The sequence below is a fragment of the Podarcis bocagei genome (assembly GCF_964188305.1).
Source record: "Podarcis bocagei genome assembly, chromosome: 2".
NCBI lineage: Eukaryota > Metazoa > Chordata > Lepidosauria > Squamata > Lacertidae > Podarcis > Podarcis bocagei.
The window spans coordinates 114,114,705-114,129,464 of NC_138126.1; the positions used below are offsets into that span (position 1 = coordinate 114,114,705).

Sequence of the window (14,760 nt, forward strand, 5' to 3'; positions counted from 1 at the left end):
AAAAAGTCACTGAAGCATGAAAGCAATTACAATTGGGGTTTTTTTAGTTGCTATTAATGCTACATAAAATGATATTAACTTATTTTCACCTCTAATTATGGGAAGAAGGCCCATCACATATTGACACCTGACAGTACTCCCATATCTATCATAGTAAGGTCTGCCATTATTCCAAGAATAATACAGGAAGAGGAAAGTAAAAGATGTCTCCAAATTGATTTGTAAAGCCTAACAACCTTTAGCTTATGCCTGTTCAAATGCCAAAAACCTCAAACACCCAGTGGCGTAGCGTGGGTTGTCAGCACCCGGGGCAAGGCAAGTAATTTGCGCCCCCTAACCCGTGGATTTGCGCCCCCTAACCCTAACCCCCAGATGTTGCGCCTGGTGTGGCTGGCCCCCCCTGCACCCCCCACGCTACGCCACTGCAAACACCCCTCCTGATTATGATGCTATCCTCTTTTGAAATATTTTGCTTTAACCACAAGGTTGGTGCCTCAAACTCTACAATTCCATGAGTCTGTGAAAAAGAAGGATGAGGAGGAAGAGAGAGAAAATTCCAGAAAAAAAGATGGTTTAGGTCCCAGCAGCAGACTACTACCTCTGAAGGTGGTTCAGAAACTTTAGCTGCTGCAGATTTTGGCAGCCAGGTTATTCACCGGGTCAAGACGGTTTGAGCAGATAATGCCAATCCTGACCCGACTTGCACTGAACGCAATACCTCAAGGCCTGCCTCTCCCCTTATGAACCGACCCAGACCTGGCGATCATCATCTGAGGTCCTTCTTCATGTGCCTCTTCCATGTGAGGTCCGGAGGGTGGCAACATAAGAACAGGGCTTTTCTGTGGTAGCTCTCTGTTTGGGGAATGCTCTCCCTAGGGAGGCAAATTTTAATAATAATAATAATAATAATAATAATAATAATAATAATAATAATAATACAGTGAATGCTTGGGTTGCGAACGTGATCCATGAGGGATGCACGTTCACAACTTGCAGCGTTCGCAACCTGCAGCAGCACATCTGTGCATGCACGGGTTGTGATTCGGTGCTTCTGCGCATGCACAAAGCACAATTTAGCGCTTCTGCACATGCATGACCTCTGTAACCAGGAAGTAACCTGTTCTGGTATTTCCGGGTTTTGGAGCGTCCGTAACCTGAAAAAAAGCAACCTGAAGCGTCTGTAACCCGAGGTATGACTGTACCAGTCAAAAACTATATGGGGGATGAATCTGGCACTTGCCAAGGTCTTCTGACAAATACCTCCACTGAGGTCGACATTTTCTTGCAAGTGTTGCAGAAGGAGAGAATTATGAAATGCACCCTCAGCCTAGTCAGTTGAGATCAGGGGTAAGCAACCTAAGGCCCATGGGCCACAAGCGGCCCACAGGGGTCGTTTAACTGGCCCACAAGCCACCCCCGAACCGAGTCACCCACTTGGCGAGTCCCCACACGCTGCGCTAAATCGGCGTGGCGACTTGCTTCCATGGTACTGGAAGTCATGTCTGCGCATGCTCAGATGCCGAAAATTGCATCTGCACAGACACAGACACCAAAATTTGTGGCTGCGCACACTATCTGGCCCACAGAGGGAGCTCCGCTGGAGTGAACCGGCCCAGGTGAGGTAAACCTTCCCGACCCCTGGTTGAGATGGTTCAATTTGGAATTCTACTTTTGTGGTAAGCAAGGATGCAATAGAAGCCTCTTTCTTTCTGAGCCTCTAGTTATGCAATTGGCAAAGTAGAGGATAGGTCTATGGAAGCATTATGCAATCAACTATTCAAGTTGACAAGTATACCCTCGAAGTATACTCTCAAAGCTTTTACCCAATTTTGACGAAGCAGAACAAGATTCAGTGCTACTTCCAGAAAAACGATACGCCTCGTGGAAAACTGTACTCCAAAATAGCCTTCTGATATGGGAAAGGCACTCAGATGAAGGGTGACAAAAATATAGGGCTCAATTTGGATTGTTTGCTCCCTACCAAAGCTTAGAAGGCATTTACCTGAGGTTTAAATCAATATGATGCAGGAAATGTCTGATGAGATCTCCTGACATTCATGTTTTCACTTTCCAGCAGCTGTAGGGGGCTCTGATTTTTATCAGAGCAGCAGTGTGCACTGTGTGCAATTTAGTCATTTTCCCCATGCTGTTTTCTCAATCTAAATCACTCCTCTCTCCAAGCTGTTGCTAGCACCCATAAGGAATTTGTGTGTGTGTGTGTGTGTGTGTGTGTGTGTGTGTGTGTGTGTGTGTGTATGTGTAAACAGGTACAGATGTTCATGCTATCCTGTGTGGCTGGAGCCTTTATCAAAGCATTTCCCAGTTGCAGTTGTTGATCCAATAGGAAGGAAGGATGTTGTTGTTGTTTAGTCGTTTAGTCGTGTCCGACTCTTCACAACCCCATGGACCAGAGCACGCCAGGCACATCTGTCTTCCACTGCCTCCTTCAGCTTGGTCAAACTCATGCTGGTAGCTTCAAGAACACTATCCAACCATCTCGTCCTCTGTCGTCCCCTTCTCCTTGTGCCCTCCATCTTTCCCAACATCAGGGTCTTTTCCAGGGAGTCTTCTCTTCTCATGAGGTGGCCAAAGTATTGGAGCCTCAGCTTCAGGATCTGTCCTTCCACTGAGTACTCAGGGCTGATTTCCTTCAGAATGGATAGGTTTGATCTTCTTGCAGTCCATGGGACTCTCAAGAGTCTCCTCCAGCACCAGAATTCGAAAGCATCAATTCTTCAGCCATCAGCCTTCTTTATGGTCCAGCTCTCACTTCCATACATCACTACTGGGAAAACCATAACTTTAACTATACGGACCTTTGTTGGCAAGGTGATGTCTCTGCTTTTTAAGATGCTGTCTAGGTTTGTCATTGCTTTTCTCCCAAGAAGCAGGTGTCTTTTAATTTCGTGGCTGCTGTCACCATCTGCAGAGATCAGTCTACATCCCAATTCCAAAGAAGGGCAGTGCCAAAGAATGCTCCAACTACCGCACAATTGCACTCATTTCACACGCTAGCAAGGTTATGCTTAAAATTCTACAAGGAAGGCTCAAGCAGTATGTGGACTGAGAACTCCCAGAAGTGCAAGCTGGATTTAGAAGGAAGGATGACAGAAAAAGAATTTGTCAACAGCAGACCTTTAGTTGCTGGCCAGGTTGTCTTGCCGCTTAAAATAAGGCTATCTAAATCACTATACATCCCCAATTTTCTCTATGTAATCATCAGCTTGCAGTACACAGAAGCAGGCTCAGTCTGAAACAGCTTTGCCAAATCTTCCTTTCAGTGATACTTATGTTCAATGAAAGGTCAGATGGATTTTTAAATTCTAATATTCATTCGCACCGCAGAACTTTTAAACAGCAATGGCCAGCAAATGACCAACATTTGGTTGATACTAAGAATTAGATTTAAGTGTTAAACTAGGGGTCAGTTGTGAGATAACAGATATGTGCAAGGATGGGCAAATAGGTCGATTCCAGTTTCTTATTTTTCCAATTTACGTTTGGTTGGACACGTTTCCTCATCAGTTTACTTTTCTTTTTTAAAGTCCTCATGAAAATTCATCAGCATTCTCCCAATATACACATTTGCAATGCAATTTTGTCGAATACACACATTTTTCGAAAGCATTTCTCCTTAATACAATGCATTTTAATGCACCCTTTCTCCTAATACACATATTTTGCACTTGGAGAACAGCATTGGGAAATTCATAGAAGTGGGCATTTGAAAAGACAGCTGAGTTTCCATTCACCTCTTGTTTCAGGAAGTGCAAATTAGCCAGACTGAAGTGCTTCCCCATCTCTAAATATGAATAAGGATGAGCAGCTTATGCTACTCCCCTCAGTGCTATAAGTTTCTTCTTCTGTGTGTGACTGTGTGGTTTAACTAGGACAATTTCCAACATCAGTTTCAGAACTGGGGCATGCAGTTTACTGCAGCTTTCCATTTGTATCTGCCCACCCCACCCCAGCTCTATGTCTTTTGCAGTAAAACACTGCAAAAAAGCAATTGTACACATAATTACTGTGTTTTACTGATGGGAATATGCACCTGTGCACATGCATAAAAGACCGTGCAAAAGGAATATTGCTACAGCTATACAACATCAATTTCAGAACTGGGGCATGCATTTTGCTGCAGCTTTCCATTTGTATCTGCCCAGCCCAGCTCTCCGTCTTTTGCAGTAAAGACCTCAGCATAACACTCAAAACGGAAGTGTGGCACTCAAATCGGAAGCGTAATACTCAAAATGGAGCACTTTCAGCTTTCGAAAGTAGTTTGCAAACTGGAACACTTACAGTACTTCTGGGTTTGCAGTGTTTGGGTTCCAAGTTGTTTGAGTACCAAGGCATTTGAGAACCAAGGTACCACTGTATGTAAAACTGAGTGGCTAGGATTTATTCATGCTTACCAAGCTCTATAAACCCCCACACAAATTATCCATTAAATGTGATTTTCTGAAATTTTTTGGCTTAAGAAGCAACTAATAAGCAATCGAATGTGGTACATATCCATAGGATGCAACAAAGGCAGGGAAAAGTCACCTAAAAACATATTGCTTAGAGGGAGGAAAACCTAAAACACATTAATAGAGGAATCTGAATTTGCTCCACCAAATCAGGATAACAATTGTTATATTATGTTATGACACACAGCTGTTCTCAGCTTTCTTGTCGTCAGGGCAGACAAAGCGACTCTTTGGGTAATTACATCATCCTTTTCCACTGAGGCAAAATCCACATGCTTTAAATAGGGATTGATAAGATATCCCAGCTAGAATTGGGGGCAATATTTTGCCCTTTGTGTCTGTGTTAAAAAATGATCGCAGGAAAGGTAGCAGTTCAGGTCCTCTCCTGATCCATATTCACAAACACGCAGTCTGCCTCCCATCCCCATCTCTCCAAGACCCTTTGGTCCTTCATTTATCATTGCCGGGTTGTGCTGACATGCACAGGAAAATTCAGACCTGAGATCTATTCTTAACTACCACTGCAGCTGGAGCTGAATCTCATCCTTGACAAGTGGATCAGAGCCATTCATCTTTTGCTCCATATGCTGTGAAAAACGGCACACAGCTCCTGAGCATTGACGTAAACTTGAACGACGCCCTCTCTGCTCACCCCCAAGCTCCCAACCCACGAGCTGGCACTGTTAAAGACCCTCCCAATGCAGTGGTACCTTGGTCCCTGAATGGCTTAGCTGTTGAACAAATTGGCTCCCTAACGCCGCAAACCCAGAAGCGCCGTATTTTTCGCCCCATAAGATGCACCTGACCATAAGACGCACCTACTTTTTGGAGGAGGAAGGGGGGAAAGCCCCATTTTGGGGGGATCAGATCACAGTTGTGCAGCTTCTTTTGCAAAGGGGAAAAGCCCCGTTTTTTGAGGATCAGCTCAAAGTTGTTGAGCTTACTTTGCAAAGGGAAAAAAATCCTGTTTTTATGGGGTTCAACTCACACTTCTGCAGCTTCTTTAGGAAAGGAAAGGGAGCCGTTTCTACCAGTTTCCAGACAGATAATCAGCCAGTCACATGTTGCTGGGGAAACAAACAACCTCCGTCTACAGAACATTGCACAATGGAGGAATGGGCAAGGGGGTGGGGCTGGAAAGGGAGCCAGCGACAACACATTCACCCCATAAGACGCACAGACATTTCCCCTTACTTTTTAGGAGGAAAAAAGTGTGCCTTATGGAGCGAAAAATATGGAAGTGGCTTACACGGCTTCCGATCTGAGTGCAGGAAGCTCCTGCAGCTAATCGGAAGCTGCGCTTTGGTTTTTGAATGGTTTTGGGAGTCGGACGGACTCCAGAACGTGTAAGTTTGAGAACCAAGGTACCACTGTACTTAAATAGCCTGCGGGATGCTAAAGGGCCATTTGTGTATGGTCCTTGCACAGCACAGGAGTTCCAGATTTCCTGAGCCAGAACTTGGGTTTGCTTATTTATTTACAGGTGGGGTTGGAACTCTACTGTCCAGCCAACGCTGGAATCTAGCCTAAGGAAAGTTTGCAAGGAAAGCATTCTATAACTTACAAACGTGTGGTCTTTTTCTATGCTGTGGGAAGTGGGAAATTTTGGAAGGAGCTTTTAATGGAACTTGCTTGGAGGGGTATATTTTAAAGGTCTAACAGCCTATATTTCCATGCTTTGTCATGTTAAACCTCTGCTGGGGGTTTCTCACCAAAGAGTACTTACCCTAGACTTGGATCTTTAGATCCAAGAATATTCCCCCCCCCCCGGTTTCCCATTTAAGATAATTATGTGTACTCATCATGAGCACTCATTCAGGAAAGCCACTTCTGCCTAAGGAGGAGGTGTGGTTGCAGGCTTCACACCGCCTCCAAGTGTACGGCTGGTGGAGGCCAGCCCAGCGCGATTGGGGGATTCCCAGCTGCGTCACCCCCTAGCTGGCCAATTGGCTGGCTCGGGGGCGTGGCCTGCCCTACGTAGGCAGGACGCGGCCTGGGATCTCCCTCTTTGCAGCCCGCATTGGTATTGTTCTGTAGGTGGAAGAGGGGAGGTAGCGCCATCACCTGCCCCACATATTGAAGGGTAGTCCATTAAAGGATTCCGGGGGGCGTGGCCCTGTCCGAAGCCTGGGAAGGTGAGGGCCTAAGACGGTGACCCTGGGGGAGTTCCTAGTTGATGTGCATCAGCAGGACTCCCCCTATCGGTAGTTAACCCTTCCCGGACTTCAAGCAGATGGGCTGGAGTAGGATATAGTTGGTTAGGTCCAATGCCTAAGCCAATACCACTCATCACCTGTAACCAATAAAGTTGTGGCCTTTTTTTAGCCCATTAACCTTAATAATTGTGTCATGTGTCATTATTTCCACCTGAGGGGTGGGGTCAGGAACTCGCCACGCAAGTACTCTGTATTTTAAAGTGGAAACTGCCACTTTCTCCATGAGTGCCTTTCAGGACTGTTGCTTCGTTCATCAAGGTGGGCTAACTTCATTTCTCTTAGGACAAAAGCAGCCAGGTTGTGCTCTGATTTTGTTGACTGATTGGTTGGCTGATAAGCCACTTCTTGAGTAGAGTTCCTAAAGCAGCTCCCAGCCTACTATAATTACATTATACAGATACCGTAATTACATTATGCATTATTAAAATTTGAAACAATCAAATTACAGACCACTGGGGATTTGAATGTCTTCCAGGGAACTGTGTGATACCTTTTAAAAAATGAGGCAAATCTTAGTCCCTGCTGTCTTTCTAGGGCAAAGGGAAGATAAAGATGCCAACTACTGCATCTGAAGCAGATTTTCACATCCACACCCCTCAAAATCCCTCTAAATGTAAGTCATTCAAAATGGATTTTCTGTTGCAAGGAAAACAACAAATGGGTTTCTGTTGCAACCCATTTCAATGGTATCAGCTGCAACCATTAGTGGCAAATATGGTAAAGAATTAAAATCATATTTTTGGCACTCTTATTTCTTATCATAAAGGTAAAGGTACCCCTGCCCGTACGGGCCAGTCTTGCCAGACTCTAGGGTTGTGCGCCCATCTCACTCAAGAGGCCGGGGGCCAGCGCTGTCCGAAGACACTTCCGGGTCACGTGGCCAGCGTGACATCGCTGCTCTGGTGAACCAGAGCCGCACACGGAAACGTCGTTTACCTTCCCGCTTGTAAGCGGTCCCTATTTATCTACTTGCACCTGGGGGTGCTTTCGAACTGCTAGGTTGGCAGGCGCTGGGACCGAACGACGGGAGCGCACCCCGCCGCAGGGATTTGAACCGCCGACCTTTCGATCGGCAAGCCCTAGGCGCTGAGGCTTTTACCCACAGCGCCACCTGCGTCCCTTTTCTTATCATAAACACCTGCAAAATAGTTAAGCTTCCAGTGTTTCAAATTAAAAACAAGTCCTTGAGTGTTCTGCAGATCCCAAGAGTTTTCGCACCCTGAAGGAAGGCTGTGAGGTCTAAACAGATCTGACAACTATAGGGATCATTAATCAGATGACACAAAACAACAACCTTTCTCCACACAATATCAGTAGAAGTGAGAGCTGTCATTTAATAGCCTATCTAATGCAAACTGCTTTTTAAAAAGCTATCTCAACAGAATGTTAACTGTTACACGTACAGTGTGGCTTCAACATCTGGAGAAACAAACTGCAACTACAGAGGTGTGGTTTGCATAACGAAAGCTTTCCCAGAATTGTAGGTGGATTTATAAGCTTTTACAAACTCTGAATTTCAGTATTCTAACATGCCCATTTCCATTTACTTTGTTTGGTCATTTAGTCGTGTCCGACTCTTCGTGATCCCATGGACCAGAGCACACCAGGCACTCCTGTCTTCCACTGCCTCCCGCAGTTTGGTCAAACTCATGCTGGTAGCTTCGAGAACACTGTCCAACCACCTCGTCCTCTGTTGTCCCCTTCTCCTTGTGCCCTCAGTCTTTCCCAACATCAGGGTCTTTTCCAGGGAGTCTTCTCTTCACATGAAGTGGGACTACTCAGGGAGCCTACTCTTCCCATGAGGTGGGACTTCTCACTACTGGGAAAACCATAGCTTTAACTATACTGACCTTTGTCGGCAAGGTGATGTCTCTGCTTTTTAAGATGCTGTCTAGGTTTCCATTTACTTAATCTCCACTAAATTAAAAATCTTTTTTAGAAAGAAGCAGGGAGTCACAGCACTGACGTCTCACTATTTGCAAAGCTGTTTGATGACACCACCCAACCCCCATCCTCCTCTCTAACATTCCTTAATGTGACACACACACACACACACACACACACACAACATGAATGGACTTTAGAGAATCTGAGATTTATCACAGTTGGCCACATTTGCACGTTGCAGTAAACCAGCATGCCTGTCCTGCTTTACTGTGTTAGTGAAAGGAACACAAAAAGATGCATTACATTTGTGGAAATTGTTTGTAAAAATGTGTATATTTGTCAAAATTGCATAAAGAAAAATGTGTATATTAGGAGGCACTCACACTAAAATGCTGGTGAACCTTCATGGCGATTTTTTCTTTTAAAAAAGCATAATCACAAATTGCTGCAGCAGTGTGGAAAACTGAATGTAAGAGTGAAAAAATCAGAAATGTAAAGAACCAAAACTGATCAGTACATCAAAACTAACCAAGAAGTGCTGGCTTACTGTAATTTGAGAATCTGGGCTCCTGGTTCGTTGTTCTGAAGCAAACCAAGCTTATAAAGCAGCCTTTGAAGTTCATTTATTTATTGAAAACAACCTCTGAAGATGGTTTGGAAACTTCAGCTGATGCAAAATTCAGTGGCCAGGCTGCTCACGTGGACAAGGTGGTTAGAGTATTTAATGCCAATCCTGGCTCAACGGCACTGGCTGCCAATTGGTTTCTGGGTCCATTTCAAAGTGCCAGATTTGATGTATAAAGCCTTAAATGGCTCAGGACCACAATACTTCAAGGACCACCTCTCCCCATATGAGCTGACCCAGACCCTGTAACAATAATCTGTGGCTGTTCTTCATCCTGAGAAATCTGGAAGGTGACAACATGAGAATGGATATTTTCTGCTGTGACTCCCCACTTGCGGAATATTCTCCCCAGCAAGGCTCGCTTGACACCTTTGTTATATCGTTAATATGGGGTGTATTTTTGTGTTTTTATATTGTAACCTCTCTGTGAGCCTCGGATGAAGGCTGGTATATAAATAAATTAAAGCAATGTTTTTACTCCCTCTCTTCAGCCTTCCAAAAGACTTCCACAGCAGGTAACAAATGCCAATGACAACAGACCCTCCAAGTGTCCCTATTTCCAGGGACAGTCTGGATTTACAGAAGCCATCCTGGTTTCTGATTTGATCCCGGAATGTCCCGCTTTTCCTTAGGACGTCCCTACTTTCTCTGGAGAAATGTTGGAGGGTATGTGATAAGACAGTCCCTGTCCTCAGGCTTATCTAAAAGAAATGACACAATTGGAAATGAGATTGTGAGGGAGGGGGAAACTATCACACTTGGGCTCTGAGAAAATGAAGAGGAGAGAAATGGAGAAACGAGAGTAACAATGGATAATAAGTGTGAACAAATGCAGCAAGGTAAAAGAACTAGGTTTCAGTTAATGTGGCTTCCTCTTTTCTTCCAGGTATGGTTCAAGATGCTGGCTTTGCATTAAAATGGCTTGTTCTCAGGGACCACCTTTTTCATTACGCTCCGCTGCCACCCCTAAATCAAGCATCCTTTTGGTTTTTACCAGATTGTACTGCCACGAGTCCAAACAAGAGGCACAGATAGAGGCTAGAGGCTTTATTGATGGCCACACCACCTCTCTCTTCAGTGGAGACTTTCATCGACCACTGAAGCCAATTCGTTTCTGGAAGCTCTACAAGATGTTCATTTGGACTAGCTTGTAATAGTCAAGGCTGAGCAGATATGGGAGAATCAGTTGGTTTCTTAAATGGAAAACAATATCCTCAATTCCTAGAATGGGGTGAGATATTGTTGTTTAGTCGTTTAGTCGTGTCTGACTCTTCGTGACCCCATGGACCAGAGCACGCCAGGCACTTCTTTCTTCCACTGCCTCCCGCAGTTTGGTCAGACTCATGATGGTAGCTTCTAGAACACTATCCAACTATCTCGTTCTCTGCCATCCCCTTCTCCTTGTGACCTCCATCTTTCCCAGCATCAGGGTCTTTTCCAGGGAGTCTTCTCTTCTCATGAGGTGGCCAAAGTATTGGAGTCTCAGCTTCAGGATCTGTCCTTCCAGTGAGCACTCAGGGCTGATTTCCTTCAGAATGGATACGTTTGATCTTCTTGCAGTCCATAGGACTCTCAAGAGTCTCCTCCAGCACCATCATTCAAAAGCATCAATTCTTTGGCGATCAGCCTTCTTTATGGTCCAGCTCTCACTTCCATACATCACTACTGGCAAAACCATAGCTTTAACTATATGGACCTTTGTCAATCTGCCCACAAACTGAGAGCCAGCTCTGAGGGCCTTCTGGGGGTTCCCTCACTGTGAGAAGTGAAGTTAAAGGGAACCAGGCAGAGGGCCTTCTTGGTAGTGGCACCCACCCTCTGGTTCCAGACCAACCAGAACCAGAGTTTTAGTAATGCTTTACTTGGAAGTGACTCCAATTGAGCTCAGTGAGACTTACTCCCAGGTGAATGGGCATAGGATTGCTGGCTCAGTCACTTGTTCCTCCTAGCAATCTATTAGATACAAATAGTATTAGATACAAATAGGCTGCTCAACAGCATCAGTATGTGCCTTATTTTAATCCTGTTGCTTTCTCCTCTTCTCCCTCCTCTCCCCAATCAACACAAATATAGTTATGAAAACCAGTGAAAGCCCTGTTTACATCCACTTGAGGTGCCCAACTAAATTTGGGCTGATGCTGTTGTGGTTCCATCAGCCAGTTTGGCCATTTCCTTGTGGCTCTTTCACCCACCTATCTGCCAATCTACCAAGGTCCGAAGTTCCAGAGCTCTGGAGCAACGGTGAGGCAAGAATGTTTGACCTTACTGTAAACCAGTAGCATGTGAAAAATGATTTTCTTTGTCTTGGCAAAGAAAAAGCACCTTCCTCTTCCTGTCGCCTGCAGCAATGTTCCTGATACATCTATATTAGTATATACATAGTACTTATTTCATTATATACAGTGGTATGTCGGTTTTCGAACGAAATCCATTCCGGAAGACCATTCGACTTCCGAAACATTTGAAAACCGAAGCAGTTACTTACGGAAGCATTTACTTACAGAAAACTCAATATGGAAGCCTCATGGCATGTTCAACTTCCAAAAAGCATTTGAAAACTGAAGCAGTTACTTCCGGGTTTTCAGTGTTTGAAAACTGAAACGTTCGATTTCTGAGACGTTTGAAAACCGAGGTACCTCTGTATATATATATATATATGTGTGTGTGTAACTTTGTATTAATGTAACATTTTTGTATGCACCTCTATGTTTTTTGTTATATTTTGTTGAAGTTCTCTGACGTTGCTTCAGTTTTCTGTACACTGCTTAGAGATATTTTAAATATACTAAGCGGTATAGAAAATCAATAATCAATAATCAATACTAGCAGAGGGACTTACGTAAAACATGGCTGGCTCACTGTGGCTGGTCTTGTTACCTTTGGAAGAAATACCTGCCTACCCCAGCTTTGTTTGCAACTGAACTGAGAGTAGCAGCATTTTAGTTCCAAACAGAGGAAGCATCTCCTCATGCAATTGTGATACAGAAAGGTGGAGATGGAGGTGGGTGCTAATTCACAGGCTGGGGAGGCTGTTAAGAATCCAGTGTATTGTGTGTGGAGGGTTGTTAAGTGTATTTCATTTTCCTTGTAAGCTTCCAACCATCATCATTACAGAGTTGTAACAGTTCTAACGTGAGGGTAGTCTTGAAGAGATTTTGCAGACAGGACTAGGAAAGGATTAACTTCGAAAGTTAGGGTCACCCTGTGTCCTGCTTTTCAGAGTCCTATTTGAAGAGCTGTCACAGAAGAGTCCTCTGTTTGAAATGCAGACAAAAGAAAACACTTTTTCATGCAGCACAGGCACATGTGATCCGTGGAATAGGGGGACTAGTCTAGTCCCCTAAATGTTCCCGGTAAATTGGTGTGTTAAGTGTGTACCTTTTACTCCAACCCGTTCATATTATATCATGATATTTATCACACTGAAGGGGCAAATGCTCTCTGTTTGATAGCTATTCCCAGTTCATTTCCTGCTAAATCCATGGCGTCACAGCGTGCAAATGCATCGGTCCCTGCTTACGACGCTGCTGATGAGTCATCGAAGAGAGTAGCTGGGGCTGAGGAACAAGAAAGCAATAACTTGTCCATCAAGAGAAGTAACTACAGGGGGATTGCTGGCATTTGGTGCATGACGTTTAATGTGTCTCCTTGCGTTCTGAAGACACCGCCACGTGGTTCCCCCTGCCCCCGGTGGCTATTAAAAGTGTGTATTTTCATGTGTTGAAGCACTTTACAAGCACAATTCAAAATGTTGGCGCTGACCTTTAAAGCCCTAAACAGATTCAGGCCTCTACAGTCATGCCTCGGGTTAAGTTGTTTCAGGTTGAGCGTTTTCAGGTTGCGCTCCGCGGTGACCCAAAAGTAATGGAATGAATTACTTCCGGGTTTCGCGCTCGCGCATGCGCAGACACTCAAAATGACATCACACGCATGCGCAGAAGCGGCGAATCATGACCCACGCTCGCACAGACGCGGGGTGCGTTTGCTTCAGGGTGTGAACGGGGCTTCGGAACGGACCCCATTCGCATCCAGAGGTACCACTGTATATCTGAAGGAGTGTTCCACCCTGTCATTTAGCCTGGACACTCAGATCCAGGACTGAGAGCCTTCTGGGGGTTCCCTCACTGTGAGAAGTGAAGTTATACGGAACCAGGCAGAGGCCATTCTTGGTAGTGGCACCCGCCCTGTGGAATGCTCTCCCATCAGATGTCAAGGAGATAAGTAACTATTCAACTTATAAAAGATATCTGAAGGCAGCCCTGTATAGGGAATGGTTTTTTTGTTGTTATCTTTTATGTATGATGGAAGCCGCCCAGAGTGGTGACCCAGTCAGATGGGTGGGTTACAGATAATAAAATTAATAATATTATTTATTGCTACATTTAAATCTTCTTGTACATTTTGATAGTATTTGTGAAGAGACATATTTCTGTCCCAAAGCACAGGACTGATTCACTACCCACCACTATGACAATAAGATGTGTATCTGTATCCTCATCAATCACCCCGTTGATATTCTACCATTCATCTAAGGAGCTCAAAATGGTTATTTCATCCTCATAGCAAAACAACCCCATGCAGTGGGTTTAGCAACAAAAGGGCTACTGGTCTGAAGACCTCCCCCGTGATGAGTTCTTATTTTAGTCATGGAAGTTGCTGTGGGTGTGATGAAATATGTCTGCATTGCTTTTTTATTCATTTTAATGAACATGGATAGCAAACTATAGTTATTGCCCCATTGCAGTTAGTTTACACATCACTTGGGAAGACAGGCGAACTAATGTCAGTGTCGAAGCAATGATTCTTCAACATCAACTTCGTTGGACTGATCATGTTGCGTGGATGCCTGATTATGGTCTTCCAAAGCAACTATACTCTATTCTGAAGTTAAAAAGGGGAAGCGTAATGCTGGTGGTCAACAAAAGTGGTTCAAAGACTCTGTCAAGGCAAATCTTTAAAAATGTAGTATAAACACCGACAACTGGGAAACACTGGCCTGCAATCGCTCCAGTTGGAGGACAGCCTTTACCAAAGGTGTCATGGGCTTTGAAGACACTCAAACTTAGGATGAAATGGAGAAACGTGTTACGAGGAAGGCATGCTAGGCAAATCCTCACTATGATCAACTCCTGCCTGGAAAACTATATCCTCACTGTGGAAGGACGCGTGGATCCAGAATTGGCCTCCACTGTCACTTATGGACTCACTGTTAAGACTGTGTTCATGGAGGACAATCTTTACTCAGCTACGAGTGATTGCCAAAGAAGAAGAAGGCAGTCGTCTTGAAATTTGTTACATTCAGATTATTATATACGTTTCAGTTCATATGACAAAAAGGAGCATATGTAGCTACTTCTTTGTCTGCATTGTGTGTTTTTTTACGCAATGAAACGGCAAAGATTAGAAAGTCACAAAAGAAAACGCACGTTCTTCTGAATTCTAGGCAACCGTTTACAGGTTGCACTAGAGTGCATTGCAATTGCTGGAAGGTACATCTTGCCTGCTTTTAAAACGGAGCCTTTCACCTTTGAAAGTTAGTCCTTGCTCAGTCACCATCTCACCT

At 44.5% G+C, this 14,760-nt stretch overlaps 1 protein-coding gene across 4 annotated transcripts in view; it reads right to left on the reverse strand.

The window, feature by feature from the left end:
• ANKFN1 (ankyrin repeat and fibronectin type III domain containing 1) overlaps nt 1-14,760 on the reverse strand; it is a 224,302-nt gene that overhangs the window by 150,758 nt on the left and 58,784 nt on the right. The gene's annotated exons all lie outside the window — the stretch shown is intronic.